General features: G+C 41.8%; 1 protein-coding gene across 25 annotated transcripts in view; it reads left to right on the forward strand.

Moving 5' to 3' along the window:
* Positions 1-24,007, forward strand: part of LOC109316110 — a 396,050-nt gene that overhangs the window by 164,384 nt on the left and 207,659 nt on the right. The gene's annotated exons all lie outside the window — the stretch shown is intronic.

A 24,007-nucleotide genomic window follows, 5' to 3' on the forward strand; every position in this document is an offset into this window, starting at 1 on the left:
GTCTGTGCCCTTTCAGATGGCTGTGTCAGAGTCATTTCAGTGCCACAGTGCTGCTTCCTTTTTTTTTTTTTTTTAACATAAAAAGTGATAGAGTAGTACAATTAAGGACTGTTAACTTGTTTCACTGAGCAAGGCTGTGAGAATTAGTGTGCTCTTTTGACACAATCACACAGCAGACTGCTCTACATGTGGAAATGGTGTTAAATGTCAAAGTAAAAGCCAGTGATTTTTACTTTTTTTATCACTCACCGGCAACTATTCAGATGCAGTCTATGTAATTATACCCAAAGGAGAGAGATCCCTATTTGTCACAAAGGCATCTTTAGTGCTATGAGTGGATGCTAATAGCACATAAGGGAAGAGAGTGTATGGTGTTTTATTAAGGTTCATTTGATCAGCTTTAAGTAATGACTTTAATGATTCACCAGTATTTATCAGGAACTGGATTGTTTTGTAATGTTCTAACTTATATCATCATTCTTAATATCTAGTTCTGAGGTCACGAAATGGGAGGAGTTGGTGCCTTGCAAATGACTGATGGGTTTAAAAGACTCTTCTTGGGTTTAAAAGATGCTTTTTTGAGGCTTCATTTCAGCTTTCGTTGATTTTTTTTTTTTTCTTGCTGCAAGCCAAAGTAGAAGTGCTAAAAGGATCTGACTAAAAAGGAACTAATGTTTAAAATATTCGTAGTACATAATATGGGGTTGATGAGATGTTAATGAAGAAAAATATTAGTGGATATCCTCTGGTAGAAAGCTCATTGAGTATCATAAAAAGAAATACATCAATCAAGCCCCTTGTAGCTACTGTTTTGACCGCGGTTTCTGGTGCCGCAGTTACTGCAGGCTCTATGGGTGCCTTCACAGGTGCTCCAGGGCAGGGGCGACATTTTAATTAGAGTGGCTCCTGAGAGCTGCTCTATTGAAAGCTCCCACAGCATCTCATGTATTCATCATCCCGCACTTCAAAATGGCAGCAGGGGCGCTTTAACTAAAGCTCGTTCAATGGCTTTAGTTAAAGTGCCTCTGCTGCTATTTTGAAGTGCTGGGACACTGAATACATGTGATGCAGAGGCTGCTGGAGCATGCTAATTAGCATGCTTCAGCAGACTATTGATTGAGTCTGTGCTGATGTGTGCTAATTGGCACACACCACAGCAGGCATCTGGCACATGTATAGGTACACTATGACTAATGCAGACTGTCAAAAAGCCTGAGACTGAATCAATTCAATCTTTTCAGGTTAGTCTAAGCTGTGTAGATTGAACTGATAAGCAAGTGGCCAGATGTTCACTTTTGATTCTAGATATGCAGCCACATGTCTGCAGTGGCTCAGCCCAGGAGCTGGTGGGGGATAGGGGTGCTAGAGCACACCTTGCTGCTCAGCTGGAGCAGATATCTTGGGCCTAGACGAGCCCACCCACCCTGTGAGGGGGAATTAGTGGGGGAGGTACAAAGCATCCTGGGATGCTGGGGGACTATGAGTTGATTTGCATCTAGAGGGGATCTGGGATAGGTTCAGTAAACCCACTTAACCTAAATCAGTTAAGGCTGATACTGCATCCTTCCAGGTTTATCTTAAACCAGTTTCGGCCATTTTGAAAGTGGTTTATGTGCACTGAACTTCTGTTGTTTTACAGATTTGAACTGGCTTCTGATCACTTACACCAGTTTGTGTAATTTCTGTCTCTAGCCCAGCGTTTGCCAACCTTTGTCACTGCAACACACATGCGTGGCCTCCCCTACCCCACGGCACACTGGCCGAATGAGGGGGTGGTGAATGGCTGAACGCCACAGAGCGGTGGGGAAGGAGGGGAGGAATTGGGTGGTGAGTGGCTGAATGCTGCAGACTTGTGGGGGGGGGGTGAAGTGGGTGGCACGATGTTTGAATTGCTGGCTGGAGCCATGCCCCCCTCCATCTGTTTGGCTGCCCGCAGCAGCAGCAGGTGGGGGGAGTAGCTCCACCCAGGCAAGAGATGTGGTTCCAGCTCCAAATGCCACCACACACCTGGATGTGCCATTGTGCCATGCTACACCAATTGGGAAATGCTGCCTTAGCCCATGTCTTTGTCTGCCTTCTTGTTGAATCTGATTTTGAATTCCTGATTCCCAAGTCTGTTCTGTTGTTTCCTTGCCATGGATTCATTCCATTCCTTTACATTCTTCAGGTGCTTAAAGACTGAGCCTGTGACTGAGCCTGTGTTTGTCAGCTGAAGGTTTAGACAAGTCAGATGTAAAATAAGAATAAAGTCTTTGTCTAGATTTTTATCTTAACCCAGCAGAGAGATATGGTAAGAGAGGAGGCTTATGCTGGGTGGTCTTGATGTTAGATGCTGCAGTGAGCACACGTTCACATTGGATAGCAACCTGAGGAGAGAAAAGAAATCCTAAGATTCTGAAATGAATGTCAGTTTAGCCAGGTGAGAGGCCCATTACTGTTTGAAAAGTCCCCCAGTAAACCTTTTTGGGGATTGTTTATTTTAAAATCAGAAGTAGATAACAGTAATGAAGTCTGGAATACCTTATTCAGTGAGTAAAAGTCCGATTTATGCATTAGTAAAGGCCTGATGGAAGTAAAGCCTCATCACTCTTTATACTCTGCCATGTATTTATTTGGTTTTCACAATCCAGGTGTGTAGTGGGACATGGAGACCCGGAGCATTCCAGTGACATGGAACAGTTTATAAAGAAGTGCATTAATGGAGCTGTGACTGAAGTGATTTCATAGTTTACTTTTAGGTGCTACAGATCTGAGCTCACTAATGGAAGGAAGGGGCAGGAGGGGAAGGTTTGCTAGGAGGGAGGTTAAGCTGAGGTTATCTGCACCTTTCCTCATGCTTAGAAGAGTTAACAGAAAAATTCACTAAACTCTGTAAACACACACAAACCTAGCCCTAAAAACACATGGAGATCTCTGAGGCTTTAACATCAGCTGAATCCTGAAGAAGCGTACCCCACTTTTTTTCAGCGCATATTGGAAGGCTAGTAAATATTATTTCTATTTCCAGCTGATGGAGTGGAAATAGGAATTACATTTTCTCTTTTCTTACTAGTTGTAAACTTTATTATAATATTATCCTGTCTTTCCAGCTCTCACCTACCACAAACTTTATAATTGGGCCAATTCTGGCACTCCTTGCCCCAGGCAGAACTCTTATTGAAGTCTCTTGGAATTTTGCCTAAGGACTTAGTGATGACTGCAGGATTTGGCTCATTTACTTCGAAAGGCAGCAGTGTTTAAATAGAAGTTTCAGCAGTAGCTTGATTTGGCAAAAGTAACTTTAGCAGTGTCTCTAGTTTCATGGAGATGGAGGATTTTCAAATAGGAGTGGTTTGAGATTTGCATGTCAAACAGTGTCCTGAGAGGAGATTTAAAATGCATTTTGGAGTCCTCTGCTAGCTCCACACTTTTTGATGATCTCTTATTTTAGGACAAAATCTGGAAGAGGTACATTTCTTCTCCACTCCTTCATACTTAACCTACAAGCTTCAGACAACAAGATGAGCCATTATTCTTTTGAAAGGAAAAGTTATGACAGCTAGGTTGTTAATCGGGGAGAACTGGTTATGTGCAAGTGGCATGAGAGAAGTAGCTGATTCTGTCTTTGCGGCATTAACAAAATATTACAGGAATAAAAAAGTTGCTTAAAAATAAAACATTACTTGATTAGGCATCGATTAAACAGGATCAAAGTGAAATCTGCTCTTGAAATGTATTTGCATAATGTTGTAGATGTGACCCCAGGCTTCAACACAGACTAGTGCCATGCTTTCAACAAACTGTCCTCTCTCTGCAGGGAGGTGTACTCTCTAGATCAATGGTTTTCAGCCTTTTTAGGCTTAAGACACTCCTTTTAAGACTTCTGGCAGCAGCACTCTATAAATTTTGTGAATTGTGTGGCATCCTATTTCAAGCACTACTATATTTCTTCATGTACAACACATACCTTTCACTTTCCAAATTGGGGTGAATGTATTAAGTGGGGAAGCTGTTTTCTTCACTGAAAAAGAAGCATGTCTGGAACATTGCATGTGCCATGCGGCTGTCAAGATGGCCCCTTGTGTCTGCTTAGCAAGTTAACAAAGTGGAGTCCTATGTTGATGCTCTCACAGCTGTAGTGATTGTCTGAGCACTGCAGCTTAGGCCTGAAGCAGCAAGTGGGCTGCTAGTAGTATCTTGATGAGGTTTGTGATGTGGAAACAACACTACATTTACATGAACTTATATAAAGAACTACTTACAGGAGTGGTGTAAAAAATACAGGCCACAGGCTGGATACAACTCAGGGAGCTCTGTCATCTGGCCTCTAATGCTTTCCTTGGGTCTCAGGAGTGACCCACAGGTAGCCTGCTGAGGGCATGCCAGATGGCTGTCCTTGGTGTCCACTCCAGCATGCATCCCGGAGTGGCCACTGTGCAGTACAGACCAGGAGCCACTGCAGGGCTGCAGCTGCCTCTGCTAAGCTCCTGTTCCATGACAGGCTGGATGCATGATCTGGGGTTCCCTTGCTCAGGCACTGAACCCTTGGTGCTGCGTGAGGCAGATGAAACCTCTGTCTGGCCCACAAGCCCTGTTGGGGCCCCAGTGGCAGGAGGGGGGGATGGTGTGAGCAGCGATGCAAGCAGTGCTGGCTGTTTTACCTCAGTGCACGTGGAGGAGGTGGGTAGGATGGGATGGGCTCGGTATGCATTGCCCAGGGTGCAGCACAGCCATGGGGCAGCTAAGCAGGACAGTACTGCACGTGACATTCACTGTAGCTGCTCCAAAACATAGGTGGGTTTGGACTGTGGGTCCAGTTTAGCCTCTGGGCTGGCCACACACCATATGACGTCCTTGCTTTACAGTAAAGAAGTAACTGTCTTGTTACCACCCTTGCAAGGGTCTGAGGCCTCTCCTTGTATGACATAGGTTTCTGACAGATGTTAAATTTAAAGGTGCAATAGGATATGATGCACCATCCCAATAATCACACCTCCTGCTATGCTGCATGTGCATCATGATCCTGGGCTCCCCCTGCACTGCTGAAGAAGAGCAAGCTTTGTTCACTCATGCTCCTGTGGCTGGGAGTCTTGATCAGAGGATTGGGGTTCCCAGTTGAAGGAGCACAGGGGATCCCTTGATTCCTGTATGCTCCCGCAGTTGGTAGTCCCAGTCAGCTGATTAGGGCTCCCAGGTTGGGGAGTACATTGGACTAAGGACAGAAATGACACACAAACCAGTATAAGTGATTGGAAACTGGTTCAAATCTGTAACACAACAGAAGTTCAGTGCACATAAGTCACTTTCAAAATGGCTGAAACCAGTTTAAGAGTTTAACTTCTGTTCCAGTTCCCCTCTAGATTCAAGTTAACTCAGTTCCCCAGTATCCCAGGATGCTTTGTACCTGCCCCACACACCACACCCGCTAGCAGGGTAGGCAGGCTAGTTTTGGCCCAAGCTCTCTGCTCTAGCAGGACAGGGAGGCATGCTCTAATACACCTGACTTCTGGCCAGGGCTGCTGCAGGCATGTGGCTGCATTTTCGGAACCAAAAGTGAATGTCTGTTCACTTGCTTGTTGGTTCAGTTTTCTCAGCTTGGACTAACTTGTGAAGACTGAATCAATCAGGGCTTTCTGCCTATCTGTACTTAGCCTTGGATCTCTTGGCTCCCTTGTGTTTCTGTGGCTGGCAGTCCTTGCCCTTCAAGACTCCAGTGCCCTCCTGAGGCTGGGAGTGCTGGTTGTCTGATTAGGGTACTCAGCTGGGAAAGCACGTCAGAGCCCTTGGTTCCCATGGGGCCTGGCAGCTGGTAGCTTGGGTCCCATGCACTCCTGTGACTAGGCACCCTGGTCAGCTAATCATATGCATGTTCTGGGATACACATATTAATGATCCATGGATTGTCTTTATTTTGTTGTGGCGCATGTTGATTGTCGCAGTAGTAGAGATGAGTTGACAGGTCTTGCATTTATTTTTAAGGCAGGGCTGGTCCCATTAGATTCTGATGAGCCGGGCCATCTAAGGGCCAGGAGTGGGATGGGGGAGGGTACCAGGAGTATTTCTACCAAGGTTTGGTCCTTTTTTTGACTATAGGCTGTAATTGTTTACTGGTTCAGGTGTGGGATGACGGGTGATAACCAAGGGCATGCAGTCAGTGGGTATTTTCTTGTATTTTGGAGTAGGTTACTGCAAGGTATTTGGGTGACTTTTTCAAAGATATGGTCTATTTCTCTGCTGGTGCATCCTTGCTGGGTAAAAGCAGTTTGCGTTTTGGTGAGGTGGGTGCCGGGAGTTTTCTCCTCAGAGTAGTTGCAATGATTATGGCATTGTGTGCAAATAAATTGCAAACAAAACAAGGAAATATCAGTTTACTGTTACCTAATATCCAGATCCAGGTCCCTAAAAAGAAATGGATTCAAAATCCTTACAATTTATTGGAAGGAAAATACAACCCTGAAGCAAGGACTTTTATAGCATGCTGGCGATAATGATCAGCTTAACCATCAGATTTGATTAATGATGACAGAGGTGGATCTCGTTTGTGAATCTCCCTTGTTGGTTTTAAATCATTATTCATTTATAGGCTCTTAAAAATAATTTAAACTAAATATTATTAAAATGTAATCAGTTTCAAGAGACATTAGGGATCCAGTGAGGGAAAACGTCTGTCCGTACATACATCATAATTTTCTTTCCTCCTTTTCATTGGCATACTTGGAGGGAACCTACCTTAGATATACTGATGCTGAAAAGGTGTCGTGGTAAATAGGGTTATTCTTGCTCTGCAGGGCATGGTTTAGGCCAAGGGCCAGCAATGTTTTGGGCAGAGTGCCAAAAACATCCGCAATCTTAACTTGTAAGATGTTGGCGTGCCAGGGTCAGATGGCGGGAGAGTCACGAGGGGCCCAATCCTTGTTGTGGCCCCTTCCCCACTGTCTGCTGTGAGGCACACATGCTAAGCAAAATGCCTTTGTGTGCTGCACTGGCACCCATGCTGTGGTTTGCCTCCCCTGGACTAGGCTGATGTGATGTAATTTAGGATGGTAGGAGTGTTATGTTTAGGGTTAAATCAGAACTCTGAGTGTTCTGTCATCACAGTATGTGTGCGCCAAATTCAACTGGGGATTTTAGACTGTCAAAAAATGAAGAGAAAGTGATCCTACACACAACTATTGTGACAACACTCAGCTTACGTTTACCAATTGATTTTTGTGGCTAGGAGGATGGGAGATGATGATGCTGGGGGCCAAGAATAAAACTTGGTGAAAAGGCCACATCAGTGCATCTTGGCAAGCTAGTTCAGTGGCTTCTGTAATTATACTGGTGCCTTTTGTATGTGTGTCTTTTCCACTGAGCTTAAAAAAAAAAAAAAAAAAGGCTCTCTCCCAACTGCTCTGTCTCCCAGAAGACAAACCACTTTTGCACTCATTGTTTTTCTTCCTATGGAATCTCTGGTTGAGTCTCCGTTCTGTACTTTGTTTGCTGACTCCACCAGTACTCTTGGCATGGCTGTCTTGTCTCCTACTCAGATCACAGAAGGCTTGTGAGGACAGGCACTATCTGGAAGAATTTGAGCTATATCCCACTTCTGCATGGCTAGATTAGCATTCATGCTCACCGATTCACTTGTTCATAATGGCCCATTGCATGAAATAACCAGAGCTCATACTAAAATGTACTTGGGATCACGTGTGGTCAGAAATGAAATGCTTGCTTTCTACTACCAAGCGTCTCTCTAAATTTCCTGTGGTGAATTTTGAAAGCCAGAAAGATCTGTGGGGAAGAGGTTGACAGTGCAGGCAGGGCAGTTTATTCTCTCCTTCCCTCCCCCTCCTTTTTAAAAGGAGGAACAGATTATGAACCACTCAAAACAAGACTTTGAAATTGGTGTTACAATTGATGAAAAACCAGTAGGTCTAAGTTTTTTTTTCATTTTTTGTTTGAGAAATAATGCATTTACCAGTTTAAACATCTACCTAGAACTTCCATTATGGAAGGAGTTGTACGCACAGAACTAAGGCAGAATTTGTAATGGAGAGTGACACCGTGGATTGGAAAGGTTTTTTTGATATAGTAGAATAAAATGGCTTGCTGGAAAAATGGAAACTAGAAAATATTTTCTTATTTCCTACTTATTTCATTTTTTCCCCGTAAGTAGTATAGAAATTTGTCTTTTAATCTCTAAAAGCTAAGGAGCCAAACTGTACAATATCCAGAAATATCAATAACCCAACAGGTTGTTCTTTACATTGTTATATTATATTGGGCTGTTTACTTTATGCAGCACTTTACAACTTTCAACTCAAATCTGTGTGCTAGGATATCTGTGTGTGTTTAAAGATAATGTTTTCATTCCACTTTTCTGTGGCGGTCTTTTTTTCTCTCTTCTGCTTCGTTTCAGATATGCTGTATTTTCTTTTTATTTCTAGTTCAAAACAAAAGCTTGGGTTAAATGTAAAGTTTCCAGATTTTGTGTTCATTTGAATGCAGACCTTATGTGTTGGACCAGCAGTTAGGTTTCTGCTGCTCAGCTCTGTTTTATGACAGTTTTTACAGTGCAAATTCCATAACAATTAACATTCCTTCAGTCTGAGAATAACACTAATAGAGGCCTGTCTGGACTTAGAGAGGTGGAGAAGTAGGGCAGGAGTGGGGGCTTAAGGTGGAATTGATCAGGTCAGATGAGAAAAGCGAGTGGAAAGATGACAATGAAGATAAATATAAGTGTTCAGAAGGATAGAGAGGAAATTTAATGGCTTAATTTTGCTATCAGTTCTTCACTCCAACTATTTTAAGCCAGATTTTAAGATACTGGGTTTGGTTCCAAAAATCCAATATTTATCTATACCTTAGTCTTAATTACTTAAAATTATGCGCAAATTTCAGATGTACTTAACAATATAGAATAATTTGCATTTTTCATTTTTGCTGGAATGCAAATACTGTTTTGAAATGTATCTTTACCACCTACCATCTCATTCAGACAAATTCTGCTCCCAATATGCACTGTTGTCTCAGACTTCCAGGCCTTGAAATCCAGCCCCAAATTGGTAGAGATAGCAAGATTAAATACTGTCTTTGTTCTCTGTCAAGGTGAATTTCAACCCAAGATGATAGATAGATATATATATATATAGAGAGAGAGAGAGATATTATATTTGTCTTTCTGCCAGCATTACCAGAAAGAGTTTTTAGGTAGGCTTATGAACTTGGTTCTGACATACTCTCAGGAGATTTCCACCAGAAAGTTTTAGCAAGACAGCGGCACTGACTTCAGTGTAATGGAGAAGGACTGGTGGTCGTGGTGCTGGTGCCGGTGCCCATCTTGTTCCTGACAGTCCAGCAATCAAGATGGTAACCAAGGACATGGGAGAGCTAGGCTCTCCTGGCCCCAATCAAGCCCTGCTGGGGGAAGGTTGTGCAGACTGGCTCCAACTGGGCACATGAGGCTTGGGGTTGACAGGGGGCAGGGTGGCTATATCAATGGCCACCTCTCCCCCACTGCCGAATTTCCCGACATGTAGGGAGCCCCACAGGCCAGATGTGATGGCTCCACAGGCTGTTTTTGGCCTGTGGGCTGGAGGTTGAACATCCTTGTGGTAGCTCAGTGAAGAAGGCACTCTTCGAGTGCGAGGGCTACTATTCCCCAATGCTGCTTATGGCTTTTATTCAATAACTTTTTAATACTATAGTTCTAGGTTGCCTCTTGCATGCTCTCCTTCTGGGCTGGAAATCCAGAGTAAGGATTTGGGGATTTTCACAGAGTTTGCGCACTTCTCAGGTGGAACTGAATCTCAACAGAGCTGAGGTACAGTTAGATGTCAAGATGGCTGGTCTGGATAGGTCCAGGGCAAGAAAGAGCTGTATATGAAATCTCAGTATCCTAATGATTTTGCTGCTGTTAAGGCTGAAATGCATGTTGCCAAATGAGATGGATCAGCTGTACCAGGATATATCCCAGCACTGCTGATCTGCTTCAGTGGGTAGAACAAGCATCACCCATTATCCTGTCTGTTGATACTGTGGGACAGCAGGCATCATATTCTCCCAGGGCTTGAGAGGCTGGTCCTGTGCAAGATTGGGCCCCTCAAGCCCCAGGAATACCTGCCCAACTTTCCCTTCTTAGAGACATGCCGCCCCGCCCCTTCCCCCCCTTACCTGGGGTAGCTGGAGAGTACTGGAAGCTTCTACTCCAAAGCACATACACATCCACTGCTAAATAGTCAGCATAAATTAATAATACCACCATTGTTGCATTGTCCTGCCCTAAAGCCAACAGATGTCTGCTGCACAAATTTATACTGCCTATGTTGCATCCACAAATTTGGGGTATTTGCTGTGCAACAAGAGGCATAGATACCCATTTGCTTGGCCGTTGTGGCACAAAGGTGGCAAAAGGTGACATCTGTTTCTACACTTAGGTATCTAAAAGCTGTGCAAGTCCTACTCAGATGCTTTATAAGTAGAATAGGGTCTGGACTAAAATACAGGATTTTGGTTGGGAAATAAAATATAGTGAAAAATAATAGAAGCTTGGAAACAGTACAGGCATGAATGGAATAAATTTAAAGCAAAAAAAAGGTTTGGTTTGTACTTTTGTTTATGATCAGATCACCTACTCTTCTCCTTCTAATGTAGTTTTTTCTTAGAAGGCCAGGCAGAGTGGCACCTTAAATATGAACTCTTTCAGAGAGGCATCAAGTTGTGTATGCAACAGCTTATTTCATCAGATTTATCTGATGCCATTTTTTCTTGTGGGTATAAAGAAGGAGCTTCTTTTTTAAAATTTAAAATGTGCAAACATTTTTCCATTTTAATAATCACATTTTTTCTTGTCTTGTTATTAGTAATGATCATGAATAATGGAGAAACAGCTTCCTAGGTTATAAAGGACATTACAAAAGTCCTGCTGTGAGTTAACTGTAAACTAAATTATGTTCAAATCATCAGCCTGGGGCATTGCTCTCCTGCTGTGTTTCATCCTTTCTCTTTCCCTTCCATGTTTTCTGATAGGCTTTGCACTCTAGTCCCTGCCAAGAAAACATTCAGAATTGAAAGAAAAACTGACTTGATTTATTGATTAATTTACTTGCAAAGAAAAAAAGAGACCGTTTTAAATCAATAGCCTGTTTTATTCTACACGCTGTCACAATTCTAGGTTCCTTTATGAAAAAGAAATGTGACAGAAACCACTCTTTCATAATTATTGGTATGCTTAGCAAAATAGTGGGAAGATTAAAACACATGTTGAAATCAATTATTCTTTCAAATTTTACTTGCAGAAACTCTATCATTGCGTGTATACTCTCCTGCCAGTCTCCTGCCTTATGCACAAACAAACAGATGTTCCAAAGTACCTGGGATTTACTGTATTTTTTTGCCTACTGTAATGGCCCCCAATAAAACATACCTTTTTTTTGCAGAATGCTGATTTTTTTTTTTCCAGAATCATGGCTGACTGTGACACAGAGTGAATCCTCTTGGGAAAAATAGTGTCCAGGAAGTGTGTGGCAGGCTTTCTCCTGTGATGCTCTGCATCCCTGGACACTCAATGTTGCACAGGGCTGGGCCCCAGACCCTTGCAAATGGCAATAACAAGACTGTTCCTTCCTTAGTATTAAGTAGCTTTTTATGTAAGGTAATGTAAATAAAATGTTGTTTCCACATCACAGCTACTACCAGCAGGTCATTTGCTGCTTCAGGCTACAGTGCCCTGCCAACAGCTGTGTCTATGAGATGGTTAACTTGAGACTCTGCCCCTTTAGTTTGCTGAGCACACAAGCGGCAGCCATCTTGGCAGCTGCATGTCATGCACAGTGTCTCTAGGCATACTTCTTTTCCACCAAAGAAAACAGCTTCCCCACCTAAAACGCCCTAATTTGGGGGGAGGGCGGGTGTAATTCCTGGGAAAAAGGTACGTGAGAGAAAATACAGTACCTTCAATTTATCTATGGCCCCATTACCGTAGCTCCTGTCTGTATGTTACAAAAAGTTTTTAAAATATATATTTTATCTTTTAAAATATACTTATTCACAGCATCCCTTTGAAGGTGGATTGTTATCTCAATTTACAGAGAAGAGGGGGAAAAGTGACATGCTTATGTTGCACAGTAATGCTGTGGCAGAACAGGGACTTGGCCACAGGTCTCTAAAGTTCCCTAACCACAGGGCCCTCCTTTCTCTGTAATGGGCATTGTCAACAAACTCTGGAAGTGGATAAAATGAATAAAGTGAAGGTTTCTCTGTTTTACCTCAAGGTCAGATACAGTGTGAGAGAAGAAAGGAAGGAAATAATTGCCATATATGGCAGAATTTTTAAAAGAAAGGGATATAAAAGGGAATAAAAATGTTACAGGCCAACTTTTTGACTGATGTCAAATGCAGCTACAGTATTTACATTTGTAGTCATATGTGGGTAGAGAAATCAATTTATGCAGCCAAATAGCTTTTAAACTTACAAATGACACACTAGTATTACTGGACAGCTAAAAGCATAATTGCATGTTGTGTTCAAATGCTTCCATAATAATTTGTGAGCAGATTTACAGGAATACCAGAAGAAAGGTAAGCTGTCACAGTTACCCTTCTGCTTCCTAGGGGGTAAAAAAACAGGCCCATGTGCTGAAGGGGATGATGTGTGGTCTTAAGGCATTCAGGTTTCTTGCAGTTGAGCCAGAGCTAGGCTCTTGTGAGCTTTTGACTTAAGAGAATTTCCAACCAGCTCAAATAAGACTGAATTCAAGAGAAAGAATAACAACTTCAAGTAAAGCTTTGGACCTGGATGTAAAGCAGTATCTCAGTAAACTATACCTCTGAGAGGTATGAACTACCCTTTTCATCTTCAGGCTGTTTAATTCTGAAACTAAATGATGCCTACTTTAAATTTTAACAGTTTTAGTTAATTCCCTGCTGATCACTTTAGCAGTAGCATCCAGCTAACGGGCAAATTCCACAACAACAAAGTTGTTACAGTCCTTCTGATGTGCCAACATTATCAAATGACCTCCCTGAAATACTCAAAGCTCCATGCTTCAGCTGCAGCAATTTCTTTTATGCAGTTGTGAAGTGTATCCCAAAAGTTTTAAAATGAAGTATGACATAAAAGAAATGGAACCAGATATAAAATTACATAAAACAAAACATGCTATGCTGAGTGGATGGTTTATTTCAAATTTTTCAGTGGAAAATGTCCCTCTCCTTCCAACTCCTTTCTCTCCACTAAAAGGAAATACAACTAAAGTTGTATTAGAGATTCCATTCTTTTGTTTATTAGAAAGCCCTAGAATCTTGGGATTTTACTGAATAATTTAGTTCAAACTTCTCTTAGAGTACAGAAGTGAAAATAAGTCATGGCATGGAAACTTTCATTAATATAGAGCAGTTTCCTAAAAGGTTTGGCAGATTTGGAGCACACGTCTGCTTTAAAGTTCCTGAGATCCTGCTACTTATTATATCAGATTGACTCTAGTGGAAAGTTACAGCCAGGATTGAATTTAGTCCACTGTTCTCAGCATGAGTGTCAACTTAAGAGTGAACTATTTCAATGATTCAGACATAAGTATATTTAGAAAAGTGGATATTTGAATGCAGGCCAAAGTGCGTAAGTTCAAAAATTTTCCTTCTAAATTGTTGTGTTTTAAATGGACCAATTACTTAGCTTAGTTCTGAGATGTTACTGTTAATTCAGTCTCCGCTGAAGACTTTGCATAAAACCAGAAAAAAAAATCTTTTTACGGTTTGTAAAAGAACATCTTATCTTGAATGTTGGTATAATTGTACACATATTCAGGCATGATCCCCTTCCTCCCACCTGCACAAGCATACTGGGTAGTTTAAGCAAAAAAAGGGGCACATTTGAAGCTATCACCATTTTGAACTAATTTTCTGTGGTTTTCTCATTGTTAAAGTAATTTTGTATATGATTTCCTTTCTTTATGATATATGCTGATGTAATCGTACATAAGTAAGAAAAAGACTGGAGTAGGAAAATAAAATTGTTTCATTATTGTTTTGGTCACCTTTGTGATTTGGTACTGTATTTACTCGACTATGAGACAGCCCCTCCCCCCCAATAATTAGATTCTTTATATGGGAAAATTTAAATGTTTGTTATAATCCTCAGGTATAGAGTCTAATTATTGGAAATTTGCCTGGAATTTGTCCCCCTCCCACTAGTATAGCAGGGAAAATAAATCTGGGGGGTTAGGTAACCCACTTTCCCTCTGCCTCCCCTATCTTCCCCCCACCCCGCACCGTATTCCCCTCTACACTTCTTACTGTCAAATGCTGCTCTCTTTGAGCACATGGAATTGAAGGACAAATTTGAAAACACTGGCCTTGAAATAAGCGTAATTTACTGTATGGATTAATTACTACAGGTGCCCATAGGCTTAGTTCATCCAGAATTGATGCATTTTACCTTTGTGAAATAAGGAATGGAAAAAATACTGTTGTATCAAGAAAAAGAATGAAGAAAAAAATAGGTCACCTTTCCTTTTTGGGTTGATTCTAATGTGGAGCTAATTAACACAAAGTTTCTATATCTTAAGAGGTCAGATCTATAAGTCAGGGCCATGACCAGCAATTAAGTGGCAGATAACCTCTGATGTATACTGTGTACGTTATGTATATCAGCATAGTAGACCAATTTTTAATTAACTCTTCACAAATAAATTCTTCAACGTAATGGGCATACACACAACTTTTTAGAACATGAAACATCTGGAAAAATCTCATTGTGGGGCAATGAAGAAAAAGCAAAAGCAAAACCTAACGTATAAATGAGTTTAATAGTGTAAGCCCCAGTATTATAATGGGTTTCATTCCAGTGCTGTGATGCATTTTTTCTGAACTCACCATAAGACTGATGCCTAATGCTGCCCTTGTAAGCTCTGGGTAGACTGACTATCTACTGTATTTGGACTTCTGCCTTAGTTTCTTTAAAGTCTGACAACTTGTTCATTTTTGGGGCCAAATTAAGGCATAGACACTGCAGACCAGTGGTAAGGACATGAGCTCACAGGACCATAAGAATTTTTTTCCCATTTCAAAATAAAAGAAAAAATGAATACATTTCTTGTGCAAATGGCTAAGAAGAAAAGCTATAAAGTTCACCCAAGTTATGTCCAAGTGTAGTGTCTACGTGCCGCCTGAAACAAACTGTGAAATGTTAATTGCCCCTTTCATCACACTGGGTTGAAAATCATACAGCTCTGGATAGTTACCAACACCATCCATCCAGACCTTTGCGGCAGGAGAGAAGAGAGTAATGGGTTTGGCTTGCCCTACTACACAGATGAGTTTCAGCTAGGAGATATGTAGGAAGGGAGAATTTTCTCTGTGTCTCAGGATGGTGGCCCACTGGAGATATTACCTCTCTTGTTGCCCTGGAAAGGAAAATAGGGGTGGGGAGTGACATGCTGTTGCTTCATTGTCTTTTGGAAGGGAGTCATTCCCCTACCTCCAACAGCCTTTTCAAGTAGGGATTGGCACCACATCAGAGGAACAGGGTAGTGAGGGCAGGTCAATGTCATGGCGTGTCTAGGTCCTGGGTTGACATAATCCAGCCATGCATGTTTTGATGTTCTGCCTCCCACTTAGCAAAATTTATCCTTTTGGTGTTTTCAGTCAGATCCTTTCCTATCATCACTTTTGGGACAGTGGACTTGGTTACCAATATGCATTGTCCTTCAAAATGCACCCGAGAGTGCAACTGTTTTTGTAACGTTTAAACAGAAACTCACACAAGAACCTTTTTGCTTTAGGGTTTTGTTCTGTTTTGGTTCTTCTGCTGCCATCATTATTAATATAATTAGGCACCTTTCAAAATGCAAGGAGTTATGTGACTAGCATTCTTCTTCTGTACTTTTGCTCTTTTTCCTTCCCTCTGTTTTGGGTAAATTTCATCTTTTGTTATGCCACTGATTAGTCAGTGTCATTAGAATTTTGAAGTACAGATTGTATCAGATCAGCATTTTATTCGCAAAAATGGATTTTGCTATCTCAAAGCGGGGGGGGGGCTCATACTTTCCTTTGTTGAGAAGCCACATTTGTAATCTGTTATCCTTTGAAAAATGCCCATAAAAATTAAAAGAACAAGAACAAAAGAAAATCTGGACTTCAGTCAACCAAGTAATTAAAACAAAATATTAAAAAAAATGTTACTGTGAATTAGTTCCAGGAAAATCCCACAGTCCATTTGATTCCACAGCCTTTTCTGTCTTCTTGTAATATACCACAGCAAAATGAGAGGAGTAAACTGTTCTCCATGCTCCTGCTTTTTTCTGGGGTTTCTCTTCAAGACTCTAGCATGATGGAACAACTAGCATTTATTGACCTTTTGTCTCTGTAGTTCTTTTTGGGGGCATTAAAACTGATTTTATGTGCTTTGGCATGTGATGCATGCCCCTTTATCCACAACCAAAGAGCACATACTTGTTTCAGCTGCCAAGATGCAGAGAGAACCTACTGTCAAGCTGTAGAATGGGCAACTGTTGGTGATTCCATAAGGGCATGTTCAGGCAGTTCTAGCCCCACTTATTTGTGAAGCCATCATATACCATGATAAGGGTACGGACGTTAGATTTGTAGTGCCACAGGACTTTGAAACACTGCAGAAATATCACATTACAGCACTACTGCTTCCCCTTCCCTGTGGTGGGGGAACAGGCAGGCTGTTAAGTCATAGTGTAGCAGCCCCAATGGCAGAGGAATTGGGAGTGATCATGCCACTTTCTTTCCCTAGTTCTCTGGGAGGGATTGGAGAAAGCAAAGCACTGCGGGATGCCAGAGGACCAAGAGGCACCTCCTTTTCTTGCATTACCCCCTCATTTCCCTTTCCCTCCCATAGTACTATGTTGTGCTGGAGAGATGTTATATGTAGAAGTTCCTGTTTCATCCAGGAATGTTTTTGTGGTGTGTACATCACTTTTTTTTAGCATTGCAGGGAATGTGTACATCCTTCCATTTGACTTTTGTACCACTACATAAGTCTGTCTGTAGTTTGATGCAGGCTCTTTCTTTCTTCTTAGTGAATGCTGTGTGGTGTGTTTGGGTGTGGTGAGGGTACAAAGAGAATCATAGTATGATGTGAAAAGAAAAGATGGATTCTTTTTGGCCTGTATATGAAATGTGCGTCCAATTGTGCTATCTTAAAGCCATTTGACCGTTCTTACTGCAACGGTGTATATATGTGTGAGGGAGAGGGAGATGTGTGCAAGTTATTGTTTCGGAATGAGATGAAGAGACATTTCATATCTAGGTAATTTGCAATAGGTTTGAATTGATCAGAATAGCTTTTTATCTGCTAATGACAATGAAGATGAATTAAGCTCTGTTTTATGTAATGGATTAAGGAGTGAGGTAGGTTTGACTTGTTTTAAAATGTGCATTATGTGGAGCTTTAAAAAGGCTGTCATATCTTGAGAGAGTTCAGTATTAAATGTGAATAGCTCAAGGTTAAAAAAAAATCCGGGAGTGCATATTTCATAAAATTAAAAGATAAACATTTTTAAGTTCTTTTAACAAAACCAGTATGTTTCCCTGTGCGTTTAATATTCTGTGGCTAGAATGTGCCAGAATGAAACCCGTTGATGAATAGTAAAATCCGAAGAAGTAGAGGGCAGAAATGGAGCTCCAGTGATGGAGAGTCTCTCTCTTGTGGGTTGTTAGACCCACAAGCAATCTCTGTCCTTATCTCTCAAATCAAATAACAGCAATAATAATCTCATTAGAATCTTCCAGCTGAGGATCTCTTAAGACTTGACACACATTAATTGATGACTCTTTGCAGTAGTGTGAGGGTTAAAGCATTATTTGCACTGGAGGAAACTAAAGGCCACATACCTTGGCTGTAAAGGTCCTCTGGGATTTCTTAGTCTCCCCATCTTTTTGCCTTAACCCCAGTATGACTGGTCTTTTTTGATGTATCTTATGGCATTACAACAAGGTTTTATTGGAATGCTAAGGTTTTTTTCCAGTTGACCAGCTGAGTTAGCCAGCAACTACTTTTTCCAGTCTTTTCCCCAAGTTTCTTAATATCCCCTTTGAATGATATTAATATCCCCTTTCATTTCCTTCTTGTCTCCCATTATCCGTATATGTTCTTTTCTCTCATTTTCCTATTTAGTGTGGTTCCTTCTTGCTCTCCTTAGTCTTATTCCAGCAGACTCTTAGCTGTGATTCAGACATCTGGCCTATCTTTTCTCTACTTCTCTTACCTGTTTTGTTTCCCAGATTCCCAACCATCTCCTTTTATCCAGGGTCAGGTCCTATGTCTGTAAAAACATCCAGGGGTGCTAAATTAGCAGATGTGACTATGTAAGGCTACAAAGAGATGCCACATTTGTCCTGGGAGAAACCATTTTTCCCAGAACAAACTGTAGCTTTTCAGCTGTCTAGAACAAACCCTTGTTTCGAAATAAACCCTAAAAAGATTCGTGTTATAAGAAGTGCTAACTGTTTATCCTAGGACATTGAAAAGGGCGTCTGAACAGTTCTCCTGGGGTTTCATCATTGAATCAATGGCAGAAAAGCATCAGTGCTTTCAGCCACTCACTGAACTGCGATGGGAGTACACACCAATCTCGGGACTTTCCTATTCTGGGGCAACATAGACATATCTTGTCCGGAGATGCATGCAGTGTCTGTCTGTTCTAGCCTAAGAGGAGTATGTGGAATGCCTCCCTGGTATCAGCATTTGAGCTCTGGTTTAGAAAACTAGACCTAGTTATTTAATGGACTTGGGATTAACATGCTGGTAATACTTTCATAGTTTCATAGTTGGTAGGGTTGGAAGGGACCTGAAGAGACTTTCTTCCTGTGACTTTTTTTTTTTTTGCAGGGTTGGGGGTACTTACTGTGGATAAATGAACATATTTATTATAGGGAGTGTGCCAAGGTTGTCAAAAGGAGGCTTGGATCTGTCTACCTTGTCTGCATCTTTTCTGACTTGTTTTTTTTTTTAAATAAAAGTGAAGGTTGCTGGGTGTTGGAAGCTTGCTAAATGGAGAGGTTGTAAGAGAAGGGGATTCACCTTTCAATTCAGCTGTATACCTTGATTTATTTATTCAGTTAATCATCTACTACCTGAAACTGGGGCATAGTGGCAAGATGAAAAGTAAAATGAAATAGAAGGACTGAGACCAGGAGCACTTTCAGGGTCAAATTTTCAATTATGCAGTAGATCCTTCACTTAATAATGGACTTGATTTGCATGAACCCCAAGATTGGTGTCTCCATGTGAAAGCATAAAGAAAAAGAAACTGTACACATGTGCTTTTAACGTATAGAAATGCTTTGCAAAAGAATGGGGGCCAAGCTTGCAGGCCTTTGGGAAATGTTGCTGTTAGAATTCAATGCAAAATCTTGAGTTGATTTCAGTTGAAGCTGAGCCTGAGTAAGGGTCTCAAGAGTTCACCTTTAGATAGCCGAATCATCACCCCAAACAGCGCAAGAGAGGAGGAACACATTCCAAGTGATATCTCCAGAGTTAATTTAGACTCCTGGCTTTTCTTGTTCACACCAGTGGTTGTAACACATTTTAAGGTGTTCTTTTCTGAGTATTTGAAGAACCTATCACAGACACAGGTGACAGCTGGGCTTTAAAATTTTCTTGGCAGTTAGCTCAAAGTGTATTTTCAGACTGAACTCTCTTCAAGTGGTAAAATCTTCTAAGAATGACCTCTTCCATCCAAGGTTTGCAAAACTATAGAGTTTGCACTTTGTCCACTGGCAGAGCTCCGATAATTACATTCAAGGATCCAAAGAATACTTTCATGATGATAAGATTAATTTTGATTGCTTCTACATACTAGTTAGCTGAAATCTTTGTTGTGACTGCCCAATAAGTGCAATCCCTTATGACTTTCTTTCATAAACTTCTGTGGGTGGCTTTTCTTGTTGCAGGTTTAGCTGTTAAAGATGGAAAATGTGCTGCTTTGCATTTGAAGACTGGGCTTTCTAATTGGAATTTCAGTGGTCTTTTATTTATCTACTGCTGTTTTAATGTGTAGTGCATTCCTCAGCCAGATAATTAATTAAATGCAGCATTTTATGCTTGGTAACCTACAATCAGATAAGTATGAGGAGGAAATCTGTATCTGTTAAGTGCTGTAACTACTTCAGGTGCAAACTGAACGAACAGAAGTATGCAACAGCAAAACATGCACACTCCCACACAGTTATTCTGACCATGATTTCAGCATGTCAGAAGACATTATGCTGTACATTATCCTTGTATGAAAATGACTGTTTCAAATTCAGGGAACCCCTCACAAATGTTTTGAATTTGGTGGGGCCCTGATTGAGAACCAAGGTTGTGTTGCCTCTGTTTATCCCAGTGGTTTTCACCCAGGGTACTGGTATGTGTTCTAGCCTTTATTAGGGTTATCTGATAAACCTAAAGCTGGTAAGAGCAGAGATATAACTAATGAGTTCTGTGCCCTGGGCAAAACCTCCCTGTGTCTCCAGGGGGTGTGAGATGGGGTAGGGGTGAAGGAGTGTGTTTTTATCTGCCCTGGGTGCCTCCACACTCAGTTCCTCTGGTCAGGCAGTGCAAAGGCCTGCTCCACAGCCCAGCCTAACCTCTCTGGTTGGGCAGCGCAAAGGGCTGTGGCTGCCATGTATGCTCTTCCCACAGCCCTTCCCAGTCTCTTCATGCACCTTCCAGAAACAAGTCTGTGGGACAGTGCCACCTCCCTGGTCCACTTTTGTTTCTTGGAGGAGCATTGGGGTCAGACAGGGAAGAGGTGCAGGAAAAACCTGGCTCCAGCTGCTGATGCTTCCCTATAGGCCTCTGCAGGAGATGCATGGGGCATTTTAACCTGGCTGTGGCAGCACCAGGAGCTCATAGTACTACAGTTGGCAACCACTGGCTTAGACTATTATGATAGTGACCTCAGCTCTAACCCCTGTATATCTGTGTAACATGGGATCTTTCTTGTAAACCACAGTGGTGAAAATGTGGCTGAACTTTTAAAGGTGTTACTAATTCAGGGAATCGGTTCTGCTTGGTATTGACAACCCTCGGACTTTCCACCCTATCTTCACTCTATAGCTTGGTGGAGACCCTGAATACAAGACACTCTTTTTCATGTGGGTCGTCTTATTTGCTCCTTTCATGTTTGCTATTTTATTATGGAAGTTTTGTAATTCACCTGTTTCTTTTAACTTTGTACAGAGACCTTGGAAATGATGGTTAAAGGAATGAAGTCTGACAAATAATATGTTTTTTCATTCCAGTCAGCACAGGGAAAAAAGCCTCTCATCTTCTATTCACGTACAAGGAAACCTCATTAAATACATTGTCTGTCATTTAAACTAATGCCAAAAGTAGCATGTGCTCAGTAATGGAAACTAACTGGGAAATTTATTAAATGGAACCAACACTGAGTATGGTTATAAAATGCACGGCCCATATTGGGCAAAAAACATGCTGATTAGAACCTACCACAAAGATAAGTTAGTACAGCCCATGTGAATGAGATGTATACTAATGCCCATTGAGCACAGCCCCCCTTAGCACGGACTCTTTCAAGTCATGGTGAGCCACTACACCAGAAATCTGTTGACTTCTTCACTCCCACAGCTGAGCTGTGCCTTTTTCCCCACTTCCAATCATTTCTGTGTTTTCACCAGCCTTAAATGTCTGGCAAACATCATGAAATGAGGCCCCAAACATTTCAACCAGAATCCCTTTGTCAGCCCCGCTCTCAGCCTGTTGCATATAAGTAGTGTGGCCGTGTCTTCCCTGAGGTAAAGCTGAACATGATTGCAGTTGTTCCTTAAGCACACACTCCTTGAAGCACAAAGGAGGGCCATTCCCATGTGGAGAAGCGGTAACAGAAGGGCTGGGAAGCCCTGTTAGCTAAACAGCGAAATCACAGTCCTCTTAAGAAAGAAGAAAGAGGCTTATAAACAATAGAAGCTTGGGGCAGGCCCCAAGGAGGCTATTCCATGATGGCCCACATTTGCAGGGAACAGATAAGAAAGGCTAAAGTAGTGACTGATCCCTTGATGTACTCCCTTAGTGTAACAGTAAGCTGCTACCAGGTCCCCTCTCAGCCTTCTTTTCCTCAGGCTGAAGAGTCCCAGATACCTCAGCCTTTCCTGACATGGCTTGCCTTTTAAGACTCATCATATAGGTGGCTCTTCTTTGGACTCTCTCAAGCTTGTCCACATCCTTGTTATGTGCTGCCCAGAACTGGATGCAGTACTCCTGCTGCAGTCTCACCAGTGCTGAGCAGAGCAGAAGAATCACCTTGGCTTTGCTGTAGATGCATGCCAGAGTATTATTTGCCCTACTGGCTATAGCATCACATTGCCGGTCTATTCCTGTGGTCTATTATTATCCCCAGGTCCCTTTCATTAATGGTGCTAGTCAGTTTGGGGTCATCAAGCCTGTAGGTGTGTTGGGGGTTGCTCATCCCAAGGTGGTGCAGCACATAACATTTCTCAACATTGAACTTCATCAGGTTCTGATCCGCCCAACTTGCTAACTTGTCTAGGCTAACGTTACAGGCAGAACTGTCTTCCCCATAACTTGGTCTTGTCCATTAATTTGGCCAGTGAGCTCTTCATCCCTACATCTAAATCATTAATAAGGACATTGAAAAGCACTGGACCGAGCACAGACCCCTGTGGGACACCGCTGCCCACTTCTCACCAGGATGGCACAGATCCATTCACTATGACTCTCTGCGTCCTAGCCTGCAGCCAGTTTCTCACTCTTCTGTCTTGGAGTTAAACCTACAATCCTCCAATTTTCTTTCAAGGACATCATGGGATACTAGATCCTCTACTCTATCTGGCGTGGCTTTCCCCTTAGTCCAGTGAAACACCAAGGTGAAGTAGTCATTTAGGAATTCAGTTTTCTCTTGGGTGCCATTAACCATCTCTCTTGAGTTGTTGAGCAATAACCCCACACTCCCATTTGTTTTCCTTCTCTTCCCTATGGATCTAAAGAAGGATTTCTTCTCGTCCTTGATTTCCGTTAACAACTGTTCACCTTGGCACCCAAGGGGAAAACCAGGAGTAATGGCCACAAGCTCTTGGAAGATCGATTCAGGCTCAACATTGGGGAAAAACGTCTTCACAGTCAGGGTGTTCAGACTGTGGAATAAGCTCCCTCCAGAGGGGGTGCAATTACCTACCCTGGAAATCTTTAAGAGGAGATTAGACGGTCTCCTTGCTGGGGTAATCTGACCCCAAGTTATCTTTCCTGCTTGGTGCAGGGGGTTGGACCCAATGATCTTTTGAGGTCCCTTCCAGCATTACAATCTATGAAGTGAGAGCTAATTAGCACATGGATCCTTGGGGGAGGGGGCAGGGAGGGGACGGTATCTGGTGTATGCACACATAATGATTAGTGCTGAACTGTGGGGCCATAGTGGTTTAAATGCCATTGACTCTGTTGGGGGCCCAGTCCAATGAACTGTATGGTAAATCATGATCCTTTCAGCTTTGAACTAGTATCATGCATAGTTTGAACTACATAGAAGTGGGTGCATCTACATGTGCATTTACTGCGCAGTAACCAAAATTGGTGCGCAGAATGTGCGTGAATCTACACATGCACAACCATACTGTGTAATTTTAGTATGGTGACTTAAACTAACTTAAGCATCATGCAGGTATCAACTTTATGCTTGATTAGTTACTACTTAAGGGCTACTTAACCCTTCCCCACCAATTCATTTCCCCTGCTTTAGCCTTGCCTTGATAAATTCAAGGCAAACCTCCAATAATTAGATTCCATACCTGAAAAATTATAACAAATTTATAAATTTTTCATAAGTAGTATCTAATTATTGGAGAGTTGTTTTATATTCAGGTAAATATGGTATATTTAGAGTTCTTAGAATGAATGTTTCTGAAAAAAGAAAACGGTTTTCCCTATTTCTTTTTTTGTCATCGAAACTTTCAGCAAAAATCCTTTATTTGACTGTGGGTCTGGGATGTGGTAAAAGGATATGCTGCTGTAGCTTATCCTTTAGATACTTCATAACTGTAGTCTTTGGTGTTGTATCGC

The sequence above is a fragment of the Crocodylus porosus genome, unplaced genomic scaffold, assembly GCF_001723895.1.
Source record: "Crocodylus porosus isolate Cpor-Errol unplaced genomic scaffold, CroPor_comp1, whole genome shotgun sequence".
In the NCBI taxonomy this organism is placed as follows: Eukaryota; Metazoa; Chordata; order Crocodylia; family Crocodylidae; genus Crocodylus; species Crocodylus porosus.